This window comes from Aedes aegypti, chromosome 3 (genome assembly GCF_002204515.2).
Source record: "Aedes aegypti strain LVP_AGWG chromosome 3, AaegL5.0 Primary Assembly, whole genome shotgun sequence".
NCBI lineage: Eukaryota > Metazoa > Arthropoda > Insecta > Diptera > Culicidae > Aedes > Aedes aegypti.
The window spans coordinates 345,936,203-345,959,209 of NC_035109.1; the positions used below are offsets into that span (position 1 = coordinate 345,936,203).

Genomic DNA, 23,007 nt, shown 5'->3' on the forward strand with positions numbered 1-23,007 from the left:
TTGGAATAATTTTAGGACGACTCTCTGGAAGACTTCCCTATTCTGGACAACCAAGAGACAATGCCTACCTTGTATATTGTATCACGTGAATTCACTTTAATTACAAAATAGACTCCTAAATCAATGAACCTACTAAAAGTGTAAATTCAGAATGATTCGCTGAATCCATAGCTCCATTCATTTTATTCTATGCTAAATTTCACGCGTGCTGATTCGCAGTTTAAAAGCTGCATAAAAGAATTTTGCGGTCATCAATGCTCATTCTCATGTTTATCTTTTTCGCAATAGACACACTTAAATTTTTCAAAAGAATCGATTCCATATGTTTTGAGTATTAACACTTCATCTTAATACTTAGAGTTCAAAAAATCAAGAAATTTATGTTACATGCTAATCTCTTGACAGGGTTTTTTATGCACAATTAGTAGTAAACTTTGAATAAAATTGACCAAGTAAATCATAAAAATATGGAATGTATTGTTAGGAAGCATTCAAGGATCTTATTTTAATCAACTATAGATACCAACTTCAGCTGAACCGAAAAAAAAAAAAACAAAATGCTCGCGAGCATCAGAGTGGTGATTTACTCGCATCTGCTGTGCTCGCGAGTTAACAAAGCTAAAGTGATTCGTGAACGTGTTCGAAGCTATTCAGAGTCTCGAGCACTTTCGAGGAAAAAGCAATTGCCCCTCAAAGATTCTTGATTTCCAAGGGTTTTGACTACTAACTGGTAGTTTACTATTGATTTGATGGATATACAATAGATTTGCCTGACAAAACCGTAATGAATCTCATCTCGTTCGGTTACTCGTTAGTAAATCTTTGCGAATTTTTTGCATTTTTGCGTTTGTTTTGCGTTATTTCACACTCGTGATGCGAATATTTTCACCACTAACTACTTACAAATGTTCGTGTAGGATTCATAAACAACATGACTTACTTCTTACTACTTAAGACAGGGATATATCTGAAAACTAAAGTATATGTCAAGATGTTGTTCAAATGTGTTTTTCAAAAGAAAAATCCAAAAGTGCTGACAAGAGTTACTGAAAAATTGGTTCAATGGATGTGATGAAAAAGCAGTATTTATCTTTTTCTCCGATGTTCAAACATAGTCAACGCATCCACGACAAACAGTGATTTCTGCCATATGACAGTACTAAAATTTATGAGTTTACCCCATCAGGCAAAAAACATTAGGCATAAGGACGATAGGCATAAGGATGTTAGGCATAATGGACGTTAGGCATAAAGACATTAGGCATAACAGACGATAGGCATAAAGTACGTAGGGCATAATGGACGTTTGGCATAAAACTACTTGTGTATGCCACTTAACAAGTTTTTGGTCGGAAAATATTTGGGGTTTATTGACGATATACATAAAACTGAAGGAGGTGACTGAGTGTCCTTGAGATGTTACAGGTCATGAAACATTTGCAATATAGAAACACAAACTGTTCCAGAAGGGTGGGTATCAAAAATTGTAATTTCCCCCATTAGTAATTTTTAGAATGGAGAAGTCGCAAGATATACAAGTGATCATTGGTGTCATTCTAAAATACCACTAAACTCATTTTTATAAATTATCAGTTACTTTGAGATGCTCATAGCGTTTAAAGTTGTTTGTTTAAATTTAATTTGTATGTGTTATATTTATCTGGAAATAGCGTACATAACTTTAATCGAACAATCAACATGATTGTTAATATCATCTTCAGCTGTGATTTTCTGGTTATGTTCTTGGTGTACATTGCCACTCAGAGCTATCTAATAAATTTAGTGTTGTGAGAACACTTTCCTTCCCACCTCAGCCAGCAATTAATTAATTACAACCCAGCAAAGAGTTTGATATAAATTCGATTTTTATAAATGAATCAGTCAGATATAATTACAAAATTTTTATTCGAGGTTATATTTGCTGGTGTCAAATTTGTTTTGCGAACGTATAAATTACTTGTCGAATAAGAACCAAGAAAGCTGGACAGATCTGTCTTAAAACTTTTCGGGATCTCAGTAAAGTATCCATATAATCATAGCTATGTTAGAAGGAAAATTTCTAATGGAAATATTAACAGCTACAATGCAAAAGGTAGTATAACATTATGACCCGAAAGAACAGCATAAAACATGAGATTATTTAAGCAGCTTTTATTTCCAGTAGAGTTGATAGTAAAAATATGAAGAACAGCGTATGATTTAAAGAAGGAAGAATATCTGATGACAATATTTTCAGCAATAATGACGTTATTTACTGAAATGGTTGGACTCAGAAGAACAGCATTTTAATTAAATAAAGAAGATACATATGCTTCAAAACATCACCATGTATGTTGCCAACAAAACTCTCTATCAGAAAACTATGAAGAACAGTCTTCAATATAAAGAAGGGGAAGCCTCTGATGACAGTAATAGTACCTAGTTGAATGTGTATACCACACACAAAAAGTGAACAGCAAATCAGGTACGGTCAATTTTCTCCTATTTTATCTTCTGGGCATTACAACCCACACAGTTGACACAGTCCTTTACCAAAACTGCCATTTTGCATTCGTATATTGTGTGGCACACACGATTTCAATTACGACAAAATCCTGGATTAGGCAAGAGTCGAGCTCATACCCTTTGCTTTCAAGACGCGGACGTTATTACAAGGCAAGGCTTGAATATTTTTTCTCTTCTCGAATGTGATTCTCAGTGAAGCGTCATTAAGGCAACCCCTTTTTGAAGAACACTTTTGCGGGTCGTATGAACCCCTTTACAACAATCATTTATGCCTATCATCCGTTATGCCTAACGTCTATTATGCCAAACATCCATTATGCCCAACATCCATTATGTCTATCGTATTTATGCTTAACGTCGTGCTCCCAAAATTTATAGTGCTTCTGCAATTAAATCAATCGATTTTTTTTCAGTTCCCGAGCCCTCTGTCCCGCCCATTTATCGACTGCAGTTTTTCATTCACTCGCAAAATTTATGTTTTCCACGTTTTGGATGCACAAACCTCTAGCCCATCAATTCAGGGTTCAATCGCATCGAACGCAGCAATGTATCACAATTTGCACTCAACTCAAACTCGACAGCGCAAAAACGGAACCTAAAAAAGTAACATTAAAGTAATAAATTCACAACATCTCGCAACTACTGCATCCCATTTCTATAGACTGACAGCAATCCAAGTGCGCTTTCACACCCAATTCTGGAAATCCTTGCGGCATGACAAATGAGCGCAGACTTGGTCCTTCTCGTCTCGTCGCATTCAGTCCGCCAGCGTTGAGCTGAGCACCGATTCCGATGTTCGGAATCAAAGACAACCAGATGACGGATGGTAAACGGGAGCAAGACAGTTTGAAAACTAATGGAAAAATAATATGGGAAAAAAATAGGATTCAAACGTTGCTGCCAGGCGCCGTCACGCTTTGGAAGCTGGAATCGATATTGAATCTCTAGCGTGACATCTAGGACGGTCCAATTTGAAAACTGTAAACAAACTCGATTTTTCATTTGTTGTATCAATAATATTCACCTAGACTGCCTCTACGTATACTAACAAACACACGAAAAGCATCATATTAAATTTTAGGAGAGCATATTTAAAACAGAATTATAAAAACAGCCTATCTGAGCACAGAAAGACCTAACTGGACATTTAAAAAAAAATAATTATCCGTCAAAATCAGTTTGATCCTTTCGTTATTTTTTTATTTTCATTTTATTTTACCTATTTTTGTTCGTTGAAGGAAGCAAAATATTGTTATGGTACAGGAATTATGTAAATCGCCTTAAAAATCATCACATTTAACATGCTGTTAAAAGGCCTAACTTAAACTATGTTGAATTAAAGAGTCAGAAAAATAAATAACTAGAGTCAGACCAAAGGGCTTAACTGGTTTTGAGATTAAGTTTGAGTTTTTTTTTATTTTTGAGTTTTAAAATGGTATGGAACACGTGTTTTATCATAAATGTCGGACGCTAGTACAAAACTTGCGATAACGAAACTGAGGTTGAAGTAAGATCAACGAATATGGTACAGAATCGTAACACGCGTTTTTTCAGTGTTCACTGTTGTTGATAGGCCCTTTTCAAATATTTCGAACTATGTAAATCACCTCAATGATCGATAAAATAAACATATTGAAGAAGGGCCTAAGTTAAACCAAGTAATTGTATTTGACCGTTTTCACGAGTTGTTTTGTTATTTGAGATTTAAACGTTTTTCGGACAGGCCCTCTTTAAATATTACACTAGTTTTGACCTGGGAGGGAGGCACCGATACTACACACGAAATATAAGACAACGTTATTTTGAACTGCAAGATAACTCCAGCTTGCCAACAACAATCAAGGCAGGCTTCGAGAAAATCGGTAGTTTCGATTTGTTGTGCACCTTCGATCTTTCCTGACAAACATGAAAAAAGGGCCACAGTTTTCTATGCACTAAATATTCATTTTCATTGGATAAAGTAGAACGATGCGTTTTTCAATGCTTTATGTTCAATCAGATTAAATGGTGCTCACGTGACATTACTTGCGGTATGTGGATGAATTGATTTTCATTCGATTTTTATCACTTTTGAAGAAATACGGAAATATGTTTTAATCAGTTACGCGCTTTTTTCATGTTAGTCCAATGTTTGAGATCTGGGCTCACAGTGACAGTTCGTGACAGCGGAATCTCGGCTCACTATGACGTACAGAAATTTTGTATTGGTTTCTCCCTCCCAGGTTTTGACGGTTGAACTTTTCTTCTACCTTAGTAGGATGCGGAAAACTTCATCTGGATTCGTTCTCAGATGGTTATAGCAATGAGAAAAGTGAAATCTCCTTCACAGTGGACGGTGACGAAATCGAATCGAATTCGCGCAAAAGAAAAATGGATAAGCCAATCCGCACAATGGGCGAAAGATAAGCAATCAACTGGAAAAAGCGACAACGCTCACGTGACCGCAGCTCACGAAAACCGTAAGAAGTTCCGATTGGGGAACACAGTCACGCAAACATCCATCGGTAAAGTGCATTAAAACTTAATCCACGATCGAAGCGGTTGGTCTTCCCGTCAATCTATTTCAGTACGAATCGGTGGTAGGGTAGGTGTACCAATGTTCATCACCTTAAGAAAAAATATTTTCATGAATCAATCAATGCTGCCAGTACGTGAAACGACAGCTTCCAATCCGAAGTTTAACGAGAAAAATATAAGAACCGATCAGAAACATTGATTTTGCGTTGAAAATTAAGGAGGTGAATATACTGGAACAGTATTCGACATGTTTTTGGTTCCGTTTCCTGAATTTGCAACTTTTGGAGGGTGGTGAATTCAGGAACACCATGGTGGAATAAGATGCTAAGTAGCTAAAGTTTTTCTCAATAAAATTTGAAGTTTTCAAGAAATGTTTCCAACATCATTTCAAAATGATTCAATGGACGCTAAACTTTTTATGTCTATTTATGTCGTACATATAATCCGGAGTGGTGAATACTGGTACTATGGCGCATACTGGTACATCCATCCTATGGATGCAGATCGAGTGATGCAGTAAATCACGAGGAACCAGATTCGAGTGCACACTCCAGTTATATCCAGTATTAAACTGACCTTCCTCAGATCCGTCTGCAGTTTCCATCATCAGCAGCCAAGTCAAAGCAAATGGAGCATCGCGTGCTAAATAGATTGTTCTCAAACGGTACGCTCTTCTCCGAGAAGTGCTTGCTCATCACTAAGTAAAGATCGTTATCCACCGTCCCAGGGTACCTCCTCATCTGATTGGAGGATTCAAATTGCATCGTTTACATTACTGTTTGCACAGAACATTGCGAAGGTATAGCGCATAAATTACCTCTCTCTAAATTTTGACATTTTCCATCTGCCGTGAAACGATACAAGATGTGTGCATAACTTCTAAAAGCGAGCAAACGAAAGAAGCTTTTGCCAAAGGCTTCAGTATGTTCAGGTCTGACTACCATTGAGAGTGAAGGCAAGATTCGGCTTCTGTCGGGTTTTGGTTTTCTAACTTAGTGTTCAATTGTTACATGAGGAGAACGTGTGATTGCATTTAGCAGTGATTGTCTTCTTTCTCATTGCCAAAGTTTTCTATAGGGATGATGTGTTTTTTTTGTTTTTTTTTTTTTTTTTTACAAGAAGGAAATCTGCAAACAGACCCCCTGAGAAGGTAACTCAGAGACTGTGCGGATGCCGCACTAACAACAACAACCCATGAAAACCAACCCATGCACTGTACATGAGCAATTCTCACTGAATTGCTCAAATGGTGTACAGAGTGCACCTCAGGCTTGATAATTCTCCTCAACATCACCAGAGTTCGGTGATATTCTATAGAGAAGCATGCTGCCTTTGCCTCTTTGCGAGGGAGCGAAAAAATGTTAAGCAGAGAGGCAACAAAAAATGAGCGAGGAAGATGCAGCACAAAACACAACAAAGTAAAATTCCATCAAAAAAGGGTGCTCTCACAACTCCCCGAGGACTGTCTGTTCGGGCGGCAGACTCAAGAGTTGTTTTGAAGTGTGAGCATTAAAACAAGAGAGAGAGAGAGTTTCTGAAAAAATCCTCGCAGTTTTTTGCACTCTCACTCGAATCGCTTGAGGATATGTGTTGAAAATTTTGAGTTCATTTTTTTCTCCTCAGAAAAACGGCAAAATCGCCTCCTCTTTGCCTCGTAGAGGAGTTTGAGTTTCTACCAAGCCTGGTGCACCTACATTACACCTTACCAGTCTACAGAAGATTTTTGCAAATGATGAAAATGAATAGGTGGAAGGCGTCGTAAAGGAGCGACAAGATTGAAATTTTTGGTTAGGTGGTGAAAATTGAGCAAGCCATTTTAAATTTATTAAGCATCGAAGCGTTCTGTATCATACCTAGCTTCAGTAGAAAACGCCTATCCATCATTTACGAAAATCTTCTATAGATTTCCTTTACCTTTGAGTCGCATGACCACTATAGCCTTGTCAGAACATGGATGCTATAGACAGTACCTGCATAGGTTCAGGCACTCAGAATCTCCTGCGTGCCCCAATTGTGCTGGTGTGGAGGAAACAGCGGAGCATATCGTGTTCGATTGCCTCCGTTTCATTGTTGTGAGAGGTCGCATGCTCGCTACTTGGAATTGCAGCTTCTATGGCGCGCCGACCTAGAGTTGGCTGCAGAGGATTAGCCCTGCCGAGGCTGGTCGCTTGTAACATTGTTTAAGTCAGATTAGAGAAGCAGTTCGTATTATTTTTGTTATGGCTTTGATTTTACTGCTCAACAGAAAAATATCATAATTATTAGAAGAATGTCTTGTTGTTTTCTAGTATTCTGTAGTATCAGAGCAAATATCAGATTCCTTGTGACATTCCGACAAGTTTTACTGTATGATTTTCGCTAGGATTCAGAATATCCAAAACTTATTCAGGTATTTGCCTCCGCGAATTTCACTACAGAATTTTCCCAATAATTTTGCTAAGGATACCTCAAGAATTCAACCAGGGTTTTCTCGAGGAGAACCACAGAAATGAATTTCTATATAGTACTACATGTCCAAAGATTATTTCGAGAATCATCCTCCGAAAAAGTTTTGAAATTTTTTTCAAGAAAGTCCTAACTTTACAAAGATCATATCCAGTGATTCATCCATCGGTTGCCGTGAGACATCCACCAAGATTCCCAGTCAAAACGTCTTCTAAAAGTTTTATTTCAATACCAAGCATTTTTTTTTCTGGAACCTGTAACCTCTGATAAAACTTCAAACAGGTTTAAATGAAGAAGAATCACAGAAATTTCTCCTGGATTCTTGAGGAAGTGTTGATAGATTTCCTAGATAATTTGCTAAGGTAACCGAAAAAAAATCAATCGTATCTCGGGATAGTATTCCGCAGGCTTTTCGAAAGAAATTTTTCGTAAAACATTGTACAGAATCTCTATACAAATCGGCATGATCGGAGGAATTATTGATAAAAATGCTGTAGTATAAACTAGTGACAAAAAAAATTGTAGATTGCATGGGATTTTTTTGAGAAACTTGTTTGAAAATGTTTGGAAAAACTGCAGGAGTAGTACTTTGATGAAATGCTGGAAACAATCCTAGAAATTTTATTTTTAAGGGCCCCTCAAGGAATTTTGGATTTCTGGGAAGAATCGTGGATGCATTCTTGAGTAAATCCACATGAACAAGCGGAGGAATTCTTGCAGTGTTTCTTGAAACAACACGCAAGCTATTTTTTCGAACACTCTGGAATAAACCTGTGCGGGTTTCCTGGGTAAAATTCTGTCGAAAACTTTGAAAGATCTCCTAGAGCAACAACTACCGAATTCGGTTGAAGGATTAGTGAAAAAATATCTGGAGTAAATCCTAGGACAGTTGTAGGAAAAAAAAGCAAAGAAAAGTCTAGGGTAGTTGTGAGAAAATAAAATACCTAAGGAATTACTGCAGGTAGTAGCTTTGGAGTTCTCAAGGACTTTCTGGAGAAAATTCTGGGGATATTCTTCTGAGCATACTTTGAACAATCGCTGGAAGAATTTCTGGGAAAAATGGTATAGAAACCTCTCAAAGAATTTCTGGAGAGATCCCTGTAGACCTTGAAAGTATTCTAACTAGAATAACTATGATAATGCTTCAAGATTTTCCTAAAGGGAATCTTTGAAATTCTTGAAGAGCCTGTTAAATCCCCTAAAATCTCTGAAGGTTTCTTTGGAGCCTGTACGTTTTAAATAGATACTTCAGAGACCTACCATTAAATATAAAGAGTTGCATTAAAACAGAGACCAAATTTTAACAAATTATTTCACAAATTTGACAAAAATAGAGCAAAATACTTGCCTTTACAACCATTGAAGTTGTTCTAATTTCCTAACAAATAAATGAATCGTAGGTCGGTCAATACTATGACTGTCCTACCCAGGTTTTTTGTGCGTAGTGCATGTCCTATATTTCCTACCCACTTCCCGCGCCACGGAGTACCTGTGAGTATCTATGAACATCGACGATACTTAATTCCCGAGAATACCACCAAAATACAAAAATACTCCAGGAATTCTTAGAATGCTCCGGAAGCCTGTAGTTAAAGGCCCTGATATACTCCAAGAATTTAATAAAAGATCATTTGACGGAACATAAATTTTGTAGTTACTACTATGAAATCAAACAGGTTGGTGGTATTGTTCAGAAACCAGTACGATAGAGCTAGTACTTTATTGTTATTGTTTTATTGTTGTATATTGTATTAAAAAATCGTTGCTGGGGGTAAGATTGGCCCAAAAATGCGTAAGTCCTAATATTTGAACAACTTTCGCAATTTGAAATTTACTGATAAATATAAAAATACGTTCATGGATGAGTGTGCAAATGCTTAACAAATAGTTGAGGTTTGTTTTTTCTTTGAATAGGGATGACATTGGGCCAAATTAACTAGAGTTAATACGCAATAAGAACAAATCAAGAGAATCGTCTTCCGTCTGCTCGAGTTCTCTAGAGCCTTCCAATCACAACTGATATGATGGACATAATTGTAAGATTTCAAAATAGTATTCGTCCTCCTAAAAGTGAAATTTTCTAGTTTCATAGAAGTTTCAAAGCTTGAAGTATGTAATTATAAAAAGGTCTTAATTTCAAGCTTTATTCAATAATTCATTAAAATAGACTACTAGGTCCAAGAATCTATTTTTTTATAACAGTTTGTAGATAACTACAAGGAACACAACATCACAATTTTATATAGTTATTCTCAATGGCACTCCCGACGACGGTACAGACAGCTTCATACCTTGGACGCTATAATTGGAATAGTAGATGTTTCACTTCTTATGTTTCGAACCATACCTTTCAAAGTTTCCATATGTGCATTTTCCATGAATATCTTCAAAAAATCTACAACTAGTATAAACACTCTTATAATGGTGTGGTAAGTTTAATTTATCATTTGACTGTGTTTTCGACATTGTTCATTGTCTAGTGTGGAGATTCTCTTTGCAATTTAGTTCATTCGAATAGCAAAAAAGTGTCCTAAAGAATCCCAGTCATCCAGATTTTAAATGGGAACTTACAGACAACTGTATATACATTATTCTCCATGGCAAGTTCAGAATTCACGTTCTTTCAATTGACACTTTCGTCATCACTTCACTTCACTTCGGCATGCATCGTTGTCTGCTCATTATAAAACACATACATCTGCTAACCGGCTGGCATAGAAATTCCACGTCTAGGTACCAATATGACTCTCACCGGTCGTTTTTAGCTGTTGATAGCTAGTCTAGGTGGTCGACCAACAGTTAACCGCCGCCGTCTAGTGCGGTTAGCCGACCCCGGTCCCAGTTGCAGAATGCGAGCGGATTAATTATTAAAATCCTTCTTCCGTCCGGTAAACAGCCACTAGCGCACTGGAGCACACGGGAAGTACCCCACTATGTCGTAGTGGTACACATTTCACACTCAAGTACCCTCATTTCCATTGTAGAATGGAGCGGTGGGCTCTCATGCCGTACTAAACTTACGAGAGGTTCACACCTAAACTACCATCAGGTATACGACTGCAGCGGCGATGGACATCCGGTGAAAGGATGATGACGGTAATGATGGGCCGACTAGAACCGGTCACAATCGGGTGCCTGGGCTGAGGAAAAAAAACTTTTTGAAAAGGATTCTACGATACCGGTTAAACGAGTAATCACCGAACTGCAGCCCGCGGGCCACATGCGACCCTTGAGAAGGTTTTGTGTGGCCCGCGAGAATCATTCGAAGTATTTTTTTCAGCACTTACCGCAACAATAAGTTCGACAGAAACTTACAATTTTCCGTCTAAAACAATAAATTGCTATAACTTTTCAATATCTAAACTGATTTCTATGATTTTTGGGGTTAAATTCCCTTATGTGAATAGTATTCGAAGGTAGCAACTGTGGGCGGTCAATCATATACTCATGTTGATAAAATTTAAAGTTCTGCAAAGCCAGATTTGTGATTTCTTATATGCTTTCCGGATTGTTTTCTATTAATATCTGCAATCATCTGTAAGCCATTAAATCGCATCCATAAATATCTTGCGCCTCGCGCCATGATTTAAAAGCAATTAGGTGACTCGCATAGTCGTTTAAACTGAGAACCACTGGGCTACGGTACTACGGTACAGTACGACATGGTCGACGTCGCGTCGTTGGTCCTTGGTGTGTTTGCCAACTTGTTGTGGTTTCATCCTGGTGACCCGGGATCAACCGGCCGGCTTTTATGGCTGGAGAAGATACGCTCTCGTTGCCGGTTTATTGACCCTTTCATCACCGCATAATCCCCGAATGCTTCTTGTACGTAGCCACGTATTGGAATACGGGTGGCATACTGGCGTGCATATAAGAAATACGCCAGTGAGGGGATTTAGGTGGGGATGAAAAAACCAAACTAGGTGAGAGTAGGCTTCTGTTCACAGTCAGGCACACCAACAGGCTGTCGTTTTTTGTCGGGACGATTCCCATGCGGCTTATGATACAGACGGTAATCGATTTTTATTCAAACATGGGATGCTGTTGTTCACAGAAAGAGAATCGGTTCACACAATCGAATAGGTTCAACTTTTTCATGAATTCCTGTTTGATCTTTTTTTTTTCTATTCAGCAACAGGGGCATGAGTTCGAATCTCGCCGGTCAAGGATCTTTTTGGGTTTTAAATTTTCTCGACTTTCCAAGACATACACACTTAATTTTGAATGCCGAATCACGGCTGATTTTATCCAAGATTCACACAGCTGAGTCATCGGCAAATAAATTTCCTGGGATCTCAAGAAATAAAAGGCGAGTATCAGTAAACCAAGCTTCGTTGCTAAGCAACCAGACAAATTGTTAGCTGATGGGCAGCGACATGAGATAAAATCACAAAGAAAATCAATACAAACCTATGCAACCTACGAAATTTGGGAAAAATGAGATTCTTGCGACCGAATTTAATTCTGTGATACAAGAATTTGCTAGATCCCCTCCAGAAAAAATCCTAGCTACGCTAATGCCAAGCAGGAAGGATTAGTTTGTCACTTTTTTTTCAGAAAAACTTTTGAAGTTATAAGCTTAAGGCCTGCCAATATATGTCTTGAAAAGTTAAACATTGTTTATAAAAATCAAGATTATTTTGCATACTCATGATGAACCTTGTAACCGTGTCAAAAAAAATTCTATAAATTCAGCCACGATTTATTCCAGGAACGCTTATAGGAGATTATTCCCGAATAATATTAGCTGTAAATGAATCTAAACCGATAACCGATGTGGGCATCCTTAGGTATTTACTAGAAAACGTGATTTGAGTCATGTCAGTGGTTACACAAGTACAAAAACCCAAAACATTGTATTCCTGATTAAATAAACTGCCTTGACGACCTTCGCAAGATTCCCACAGCTTTCCGGAAAAGTTCCTCTCATTTCTACGAAAATTGTTTACCCTTGCAGCAAACAATACGTGTTTACAAGCTTCTCCAGTTCCCTCGAACTGGAACCACTCTACCTCGATGTCGTCGAGTGTAGGCTTGTGTTTGTTTTCTTCAAATCCCACGCCTCCACGACAGTGGCAATGATTGCTACTAGGTTACCAATCAACCGTAACGAACCAGTCAAGCATTAGGTATGTACCTATTGGTTACACGAGAGTTGGAAAATTTGCCACCAGAATCGTCAACAATCGGTGCAAAAAATATGTTGGGTACGCAGCATTAGAAAAACGTGGCGAGAAGAGCACATGTGTGCCATCAGATGAAAAGAAGGAAATTCCGCGGGAGCACAAAATGTTTATCTCCACATTTTCCACATGTTTTCCTCGCGAATGCTGAATAACGAACCAGGTCAGTTTCCATCAGGGGCGAATTGCACAGCTTTTCGCTTCCTGCTCCTCACACGACGCACAGTGGACTGGATTTCAGAAAAAAACCATTGAAAAAATTCCGCTTTCACAGTATGTTATTAATTTTAGTTATTCAGTTTTGAAATATTATTTAGAGTTAACGTTAACGGGGTCCTATTTTTGGAAGAGTCTTTGAGTTTTTTCATAAACAAACTTCTGAAAAAACGCTATTTTTCATACGTTTTGAGGATCTCAATTCTTTGCAAACACTAATGTTTACGCAAATTGAGGCAATCTTCTTCAATGGATTCCTTGGTCTTGATAGCGCATTTGAGCAAAATATTTACTGACTTTGTTTATCAACTTAAAACTACGTTTGGAAATTCCCAGCTTTTTGAAAAACTGGACCTCTGTGCGACGGCAGTCAATGGGAGGAGGCGTCGAAAGACGAGCCGTGGTGTCTTGTGTGAATAGAAATAGCAGGAAAATTATTTTCTCGGCGGCCGCAGCCGGAGTGAATCTAGAAAACGACGAGACCAGACGACAAGCGAAATGTAGTGCAATAAAAATGTTTATATTTCCAGCATGTGAATGTAAACAAAGGCCAAAGCGGCAAGGAAAGCGATAGCACAACGTACTCCGGCGACAACGACAGCGAGTCCATAAAATCTTGATGTTATGAAAAATGCTTAAAATAGCATACTACAAACAAATTTGGACGCTACCGAAGTTGGATACGCTTGGCAAATGGTTTCAGAATTAATTTTTTTTTTCCTCCTCGGTTTGACCCACAGTTAGGGTCAACACGTGAGAATGTTTCTCGTTGTATCTAGCTATACCGACTGGAAAGTACAAAGGATGTGTATCTAGTCTGGCTTCGTAGTCAGAGATATATGTTAATAAATCTCAAAAAGACAACGTTACGCGTGGTGGTAATAAATCTTGTTCCCATTTAGAAGTGTTGACAATTAAGGAAATGGTCTACGATGTAGTTTGAATTGGACAATAAAACTCTGTTCTTCAATATTATAAGTTATGTTTGCCCACAAGAGTTTAACATTTTTGAGACTATGAAGCCTATCTTCACTGATAATCCAGCAAAAAAAAATTGCTAAGCATCCTCAAAAGATATTCCATAGATTTTCCAGAAATCTAATAAATAAATCAGAATGTCACCTGTAGTAAACGAGTTCGTGGGAAGTTATCAAGCCGGCTTCGTTGACGGCCGATCGACAACGGACCAGATCTTTACTGTACGGCAAATCCTCCAAAAATGTCGTGAATACCAGGTCCCAACGTATCACCTTTTCATCGATTTCAAGGCGGCATACGACAGTATCGACCGCGTAGAGCTATGGAGAATCATGGACGAGAACAGCTTTCCCGGGAAGCTCACGAGACTGATAAGAGCGACGATGGAAGGTGTGCAAAATTGTGTGAAGGTTTCAGGCGAACACTCCAGTTCGTTTGGATCCCACCGGGGACTACGACAAGGTGATGGACTTTCGTGCCTGTTGTTCAATATTGCGCTAGAAGGTGTTATGCGGAGAGCCGGGCTTAACAGCCGGGGTACGATTTTTACGAGATCCAGTCAATTTGTTTGCTTCGCGGATGATATGGACATCGTCGGCCGAGCATTTGAAAAGGTGGCAGACCTGTACACCCGCCTGAAACGCGAGGCAGCAAAAGTTGGACTGGTAGTGAATGCGGCCAAGACAAAGTACATGCTAGCTGGTGGGGCCGAGCGCGACAGGGCCCGCCTAGGTAGCAGTGTTACGATAGACGGGGATACTTTCGAGGTGGTCGACGAGTTCATCTACCTTGGATCCTTGCTGACGGCTGACAATAACGTTAGCCGTGAAATACGGAGGCGTATCATCAGTGGAAGTCGGGCCTACTTTGGCCTCCAGAAGAAGCTGCGGTCAAAATAGATTCACTCCCGCACCAAATGTACCATGTACAAAACGCTCATAAGGCCGGTAGTCCTCTACGGGCATGAAACGTGGACGATGCTCGAGGAGGACTTGCAAGCACTTGGAGTCTTCGAACGTCGGGTGCTTAGGACGATCTTCGGCGGTGTGCAGGAGAACGGTGTGTGGCGGCGAAGGATGAACCACGAACTCGCCCAACTCTACGGCGAACCCAGTATCCAGAAGGTGGCCAAAGCTGGAAGGATACGATGGGCAGGGCATGTTGCAAGAATGCCGGACAGCAACCCTGCAAAGATGGTATTCGCTTCGGATCCGGTTGGTACAAGAAGGCGTGGAGCGCAGCGAGCTAGGTGGGCGGATCAAGTGCGTATCGATTTGGCGAGCGTGGGGCAGAACCGAGGATGGAGAGATGCGGCCACGAACCGAGTATTGTGGCGTGAAATTGTTGATTCAGTGTTATCTGTGTAGATGTTAACTAAATAAATGAAATGAAATCAGAATGCATCAATGATATTTTCCTTTAGGGGGCTGTCAAAATGAAACAAATTTAATGAACTTCACCAGTCGACCTTCATTTTAGATGCAAAATTGTACGCTGATTCCAAAAATTAGGTCCAATTTTGTTTAAGTGAACTGTTTTAGAGAAACACTCGTATTTTGAAATGATAGGTTTAAGCAAAACAAAAGGTATATGAAAAATTATAGAAAACTAGCTTACCCAACGTGGCTAGCCACGTTCCAACGAAATTTCAAAGCTTAGTATAATCTTCAGGGGTTGAATTCTTATAAAATTGAGAATATCTCTCACTAATTCTCTGTAACAATCGTGATCCGCAACACATCATAAGAGTCTGTTTATCGTCTACTGCTACAGCTAATTATATCGGGATGATAACAGTGCACTATTGCTGTAGGATTCGTTAATTGTTTATCATACCAGTAGAGTAAACTACATCCAAAGATAAATAATCGAGAAAAATGGGTTTTACCATCGCTCTCTTTTTACAGCTCATTTTCGCAGTGAAAATCTCCAAAGAAAATACTCCAAAGATTTTTCAGTAATGTATCTATAGTAATACTAAGATAATATTCGAACAATTTCTACAGAAATGATGATTGGGCTTCTTTAACAGAATTTGAAAAATTCTTCAGATAATTGAATTGTTAAGGAATTTTCCCTGTCTATTTTCGCAAGCATTTCTTCTTCTTATTCTTCCATTTTTTGAATTATAATCAATTCTACAAGCATTTCTCTAAGATTCCATCAGAGAGTTTGCCTACAACTTTATATAGAATATCTCCTTAGGGTTATTTTAAGGACTGCATAAAAAGTTCATCGAAAAATCATATAGAGATTTCAAAAATTTCCAAAAGTTTAAAGAATTCAACCTTAAATACCTGAAGTATTATGTTTTGATCTTTTCCAGGTGATATAACAGAGCTTATCTAAAATATTTCGCATTAGTTTCACCAGCAATTAATCATGTGTAAATATTGAAACAGCATATTTTTCCAAGTGTTCATTAAAACATATCATAGAAAATAAATTCAATGCTTCCTTCTGATTTCATGTTTATAATTATAATTTATCTGTGAATTTGATTAAGATCCCTACCGAAGATCAACCTGCTGAATCCAAGAATATTTCTCAAGAAATTTATTCCTTGATTGTATTAATTTCTGCAAGTGATATTCCTAGAAAAATTTCGGGATAAATCCTGAGAAAAAAAAAACATTTTTTTTTTTCAGAAAATAATCTTGAAAAATCTTTTGCAGAGATTTTTTGACTCCCTAATTACAATTTTTTCAGGTCTTCATTCAATGCTTCTTTCTGGTTTTAGTTTTATGATTATTATTTATTCAAGGCAAACACCTTTCTGCGTAAAGCCTCTCTAACCAAAACATAATATTTATTTATGAATATCTCTAAGATCAGTACCAAAAATTCATCTACACTCTACAGAATCCATAAGGTCTCATGATAATACTTCCTGGATTCCATAGAATCCTGCATGTTCAGAAAATTTTCTTAAAGGAAATTCATGAAGTTTTTGGATTAATTCTTCTGAAAAAATATGTAGAAATCCGTGGATACATTTCTGAAGGGATCTTTCCTATTATGCTCTAAGAAATGTTAAGAAAAGCTCAGAGGAAAGTAACTATGAGGCGTGTCTAAAGAAATCCACAGAATAGCTCTTATGTGAATCTCTGTAGAAATGTTGATAATCTAGGAGTAATTGTTGATTCTTGGGATAGTTATTGGGGGTAATTCTGGAAGAATTCTTGAAAAAAAAAATCTGTAAAAAATATCAATAGAACATTACCAGTTTTGTTTCCATTGCTGAAAAAACGTTTGGAGAAATCGTTTGATGTTTTTTCTCTAAAAATCTCTAGCAAACTATTTCCAAAGAGGTTAATAGCAGAAATCTTGATAGCATTATGAAACATGCATGGCAGAGTCCCAGTAAAAGTACTTGAAGTGATTTCGAAACAAATATCTTGCCTTGAAATAATTAATAAAATGTTGAATTTTCGAAACACTTTTGAATTAATTCCAGAAATAAACATTGAAAGTATCCCAGAAAAAACCCTAGAAGAGGTTTGAGTATTATTTATTGCTAAAGAAAATCATCAGGAAATGTTCAGAGGAATCTGTTGAGAAATTGAATGTACCATTTGTGGAATTCTTATAAAAAGAAACTTTTTGATTAGCTTACATTACAAACGAATCTTTGCAAAATATGTTAGAATAAATATCATGAAAAAAATTGTGAGAATAAATATCAGTTTTTTTTTTTTCCATTTGAGGAAATGTTTCTAGAAACTATATTAGGATAGTTTTTGAAACGTTAATTCTTATGTTGCTCAGAAAAGAAATCAAACAAATACGTGTTTTTTACTACACTTTTGTTGCTGTGAATGAAAATGGGGAATAGATGTCCTTCGTAGTTTAACGATTCATGCCAAAAGTGTGCAGAGGTTGTATTTGTGCGAACAAATCGTGAATAGACTTTAAGGTTGCTTGCCCCTTTCCGATGGAGATCCTGGCTACGCTCATGATCATTAGAGATGGGCAAAAAGAGTCGGAGCCGTGCGAAAGATGCGGATCGCTCAAAATAACGAGTTATCCGTAGCCCTTTTGTGGCTACGAAATGAATGAATAAAACGATTCTTTCCCCCTATTCATTCTCCTTCGTTCGTTTCTCGACTTTATTATAATGCTTGATACGTGTTTTGCTTTGCACGCCACTGCATACATGCAAACACAGTTAGCTGCAGCTCCGCACTCTTAGCATATTAATACACAGCCAAACAACTTATTGGACCCGCTCACTTGTATACAGGCAGATGAAAGATGAAAGAAAAAGTGCACACGTGAATGGCAATGCACATTATGCTTCTTCCTCGACTAGTCGAGTCTAGTACACGACACTGAAGACGGCCTTACAGTTGAGGTCGAAATACGCGTATCTGTCAAAGGATACAAACTCTAGTGGAATTAAATGGTATAGTACTAAATTCGGTTTTTCATCTACTTATAGGTATTCTACTAAACAGCTCGAAGATTTAATATAATCATGACTAATACATAATTAAATAAAAATAATATTTGATAAAATTTTACGATGATGCTGCGCACGAAAAACAGATGATGGTTTGAGAAGTTGTCAAAATACGTTCCATTGTTATTCAAAGCATGGAATTCTCAAGTAAACTTGGCGATGCTGTATTTAGAAAGAATAAACACGTCCTAATGATGCAAGAGTACACACGGAACTGTAAACGTCAAAAACGAAGTCTTGTGATTTAATTCACAATCGTTCTTGCATGACCCAATCTCACCCCCATTTTTAATGTTTTAGACACCGTACCGAAAAAAAAATGAAATTTTTGTGGAAAAATCTAGTAGATTCCGGAAAATACGAGTGAAGTGTATTGAAAAGACTATCAACCTTCTACTAATAGAACAATAGAGGTTAAAGAACATGCGGGATACTTTGCACAGGATAAATTTAATGTTGTAAATTTTATTTAATATCTACATACAAGTTTGTTGATATATTAAACAAAAACTACTTTTTCTGAAAATGTATATTGTGATTAATTGTGTGTAATAATATGTCCTCTAACATATGAATTATATTTTATGTAATATCAGCATTATGAGCTGAAATATTTCATAAGTCATATTTTTCCGTTTTGACCCAATCTCACCCCCTAGACCCATTGTCACCCCCATCGACGGTACAACTAGAAACGAAAATCTGAATTTTCGGATAAAATTTCTTCCCCTTAAACGAAAAATGGCTCTGAAATGACAAAAGTCAACCAATTTGAATGTGTGACTCACACAGTGCGAACAAAGTTGTGAATTTCGTCTAGGTCGACAAATTTGCAGAAGCATATCTTCTTATAAATGTTCACTGTTCAAAAGTATTTCAAGTTGAAACTAGCATAGCATAGCATAGACTGATTGTACATGTCAATGGTTGCTACTCCGTGATTGATCAGTACTGGTAAGAACTGCACTTCGATCCAAATCGAATTGAATTCAATTAATTTCTCACAGATAAAGATTTAAGTTAACAATTTTGTATAAAAATCTTGCCAATGCTGTATAACTATTTTGAATCAAGTCTGTATTAATCATTTTGATAGCAATTGACAGATATTAAGCATCCCTACATCTGTGCCTCAGATCACCGTTCACTTTCCATTCTCCCCAGAAGCCAAGCATGCTTACTTACACCGTCCAACCGCGCAATATCTCGAATCTCTCCCGCTCTCTCTGTAAAACTTACTCCAAATCGTGCGCACGCGACTCCTCTCACCAGCCACTAAACGACTACTCACGAAACGGCGCACGCGGCTCAGCGATCGTGCTTCACGCGGGCACGATGACGCTCCTCCATCCACTTACTCGCGAACTTCTTGCGTTGTATGGCGACGTCGTCGTCGGCAACATTTGGGAACCTACACAGAATACCCTACACCCAAGCAAGTTGTACCATCCGGCAATGGAACGGGTTTCAGTAGTGGTAAAACTACCGCCGAAAACGAACCGTCGTCGCGCTGTTGTGGATCGATCGTTTCGCGATTCATGTTGCCGCGTGCGCGCTTTGTTATTCCGGAAGAAACAAACAGGTTAATTTGCGTTTCTTATCGCGCTTGCCGAAGGGTGGTGCGCTGTTCGATACGTAGTTGTAATACAATAGTGACGATGCTGGATGGGTTCAATTTGTAAATTTAATGACCACGAGCAAAGGGAATTAGCAAAATCAGTGAAATTAATTGGAATCGGTGCAATTTGTTTGTGTCAAAAAAAAAAAAAACGGACCGGGAAGAGAAGCATTGGTGATTGAACGGGCGCACGATTGTAATGGAGCCCAGATAACCGGAGCGGTTAACGCGCAGCTATTCAGCAAGACCATGCTGAGGTTCGAATGCAAAAACGGTCAATAGTGAAAAAACAGATCTCAGTTAATAACTGTGGAAGTGTTCATTAGAACTATAAGCAGAAAAGCAGAATCTGTCCAAGTGAAGACATAACGCCAGAAAGAAGAAGTCGATTGGAATGAGATGAAAAATTGCTGGCAAATGATGAGGAAAACTCAAAACTTTTACCGCTGCAAGCAGGCCACCAAACAACCAACCAATCAGTCAGAACGTAGTTTATGGGAAAAGTGAAAAAAAAATCTGTGCAATGGAAGGGAAAATCGTTGCGAATGCCAAAGTGCATTCGGGCGTCTACTATTCACGAAATCGTGGCTCAAATTTCACGTTCCAATCGATTAGCCATAACTTTAATCCCCCCGGTGGAGAATGACGATGGTGATGGCGACGACGACGATGACGGTGCACAGTGGGATTATTTCATGAAAAGACGATCAAAACTTCTGAGGGGACTTAGATGTCATCGCAGAGATTATGCTCGGAACGTTCTACATCTTTGAATTAGATTATTTTGAGGGTTACACAGTAAACCCGAAGAAAAAGGATTTGAAATTTTTTTAGAGGGTTGCGAAATGGTAGAAAATCCAATTTCAAGCAACTTTGCTGAAGATACTAATTTGACATTGTTTTCGAGTAGAATCTCAAAACCAGTTTTGAAAATTAATATAGGAAAGGATGGTTTTTATTAGAAGTATTGAAAACGTCGACACAAATACCACTGATCTAGAACTAAAATGTTGGATTAGACCCAACTTTTCAGTAGTGTAATGAACATGATACACCATCAAAACATAGAAAATTGAGGTGTCGAAAGGTACCTATCGAAAAGTTTTCGCTGAACTTTATCGAAGGATTTTACTGAAGGAACTGTAAGAATGAGAGATTCTCTCCTCTTTCGCTCTCTTTGGATTATAACAGTGCAACACCAAAGCTTATGAGAAGTTATTTACTATAGATCGAAAGACAATGACCATGTAAAGCGTTACATGCAAAAAAACGCAATGGAAAAGGTTAATGTCAAATACAACCTCTCAATGTTAGCTAGTTCCTTTTGAAAAGTTACACGAGAAATACTTCGTATAATGAATGAAAATAGCGTAATATGCACCAAGTCTCTTCTTACGAAGTGGATTGCAGCAAAAATACGAAAAGCTGTTTTCCGTGGATAACTTCCATCTAAGATTCCTTGTAGATTTTGATCGTCTTTTTCAGAAATGGTCCCATTGTGCAGCGCAACGCTCCAAGTAGTAATTCAATTAAACCCCTTTTTTCGATCGGAATCGAATGAGCAGCTGCCGGCGAAAAAAAAAAATCTAAAATCCAGTCGTAGTGTCGGCGGTGCTCGCGATAAAATAATAGTGACCGGGGTGTCGTTGTTTTTTATTTAATTGGAAGAAACGACATTTCGAGTGGTTCTTGTTGCGGAGGCTAGGAATCGAAATGTCGTGGGAGCTGGATCAATTTGGAGGTTCCAGAGGGGACTTTGATACGATACCACCGGTTGTTTGGGAGGTGATTTGTGGGAGTTTGGCGTCGGTCTAAATGCGGAGGAAGTTCAGTTGCGAAAAAGGTCAATGCTGGGGAAAGACGACTCGCGTACGGTTCGGTGGAAAGTTAATCAATCTGGAGCAGTTTAATTAAAGTCGTGACTGGGCGCTGAAGAGATGAAATAAAGCAGATGAGAGGTTTTAGACAAATTTATCGTGTGAAATTAGGTCAAAAGTATTTATTTGACCCATATTGGATAATCTTGAGGATGAAATTGTTTTTAATTTTTCAACGTTTGACTCTCCAACCTTAAGTGCTATCTCCATCGAAAATCATGAAATTTCAGTTTAATTATTGAATTTTCAGTAGAAATGTTTAATGTTGAGAGTTTTTTTCCCGTAAACTGGAAGCTAACTCGAAAATACTTGATAGTTGAATCATTGAGACTATCAAATTTATCGCTTTAAATCACCGGGTATTATTGCACGAGTATTTAAACGAATATTGAAAATATTTCACCATGAAATTTTGTAACTACAGTTATCTCTCCCTTACTCGATATTCCGTATCTCGATGTCGAGTTAGAGAACCATAGTAAATGTTGGTTTTCATGGCTAACTCGATGGTCCCTTGGATCGTAGTTGCATTGATTTTGTGTTCTGTAACTCGAAACCTCCCTAACTCGATGGTCTCTTCAATATCGAGTAAGGGAGAGTTGACTGTATTTATATTGGAGTTTTATAAGGATTCTATTAAATATTTGTCAGATTGCTTCAAATATTTTCCTCGGATGCTAATAGAAACTCCTCCAGCAATCTATTCGAGGATTCTTTCAATAGTTTTTTTTCTTTAGTCATTACATTATTCCATGAAATCTATCGAGGCGATAAGTGTTATGTCTTGTCTCGCGTCTTGTATATACTCCAAGAATCTAGTAATTTTTGATAGAATTCAAGAATGAATACTTGTAAAAATCTCTGAAGGAATTTCTTAATCTATGCAGAAATCGAGCAATGCTTGGAGGAGCTCTAATTTAAATTACTGGTTAAAGAATTGAATATTTTCGGAGATGTCACCTGTAGGAATTCTTCGTTAGTCTTAGCACTCCTGGTGGAATTATTCAGGAAGCTCTGGGAAAAAATTAAGTGAGTACAAGTTCTAAAAGTGTTTCGAGAGGAAAAAAGCAAAAAAAATAGAAATATCTGCATCAATCCTAGAAGATGTTTTCTGAGGTATCTCCAGGCATATTTTATGAGTCTATAGTTTCAATACATCACAAACTTCCAAAGAGGGGGTCCTTGGAGGACTTTTTTCATGGCAGA

At 37.9% G+C, this 23,007-nt stretch overlaps 1 protein-coding gene across 11 annotated transcripts in view; it reads left to right on the forward strand.

The window, feature by feature from the left end:
- Window positions 1-23,007, forward strand: part of LOC5566064 (liprin-beta-2) — a 398,826-nt gene that overhangs the window by 237,402 nt on the left and 138,417 nt on the right. For 3 of the 11 annotated variants that reach the window (XM_021855567.1, XM_021855568.1, XM_021855577.1), the window contains exon 1: window positions 19,723-19,888. The exons of 1 other annotated variant lie outside the window; for it this stretch is intronic. The gene's annotated coding sequence lies outside the window, so the exon portion shown is untranslated. Of the gene's footprint in view, window positions 1-19,722; window positions 19,889-23,007 lie in introns of those variants that run through there. 7 more of the 11 variants (XM_021855572.1, XM_021855573.1, XM_021855570.1 and 4 more) reach the window with 7 other exon arrangements.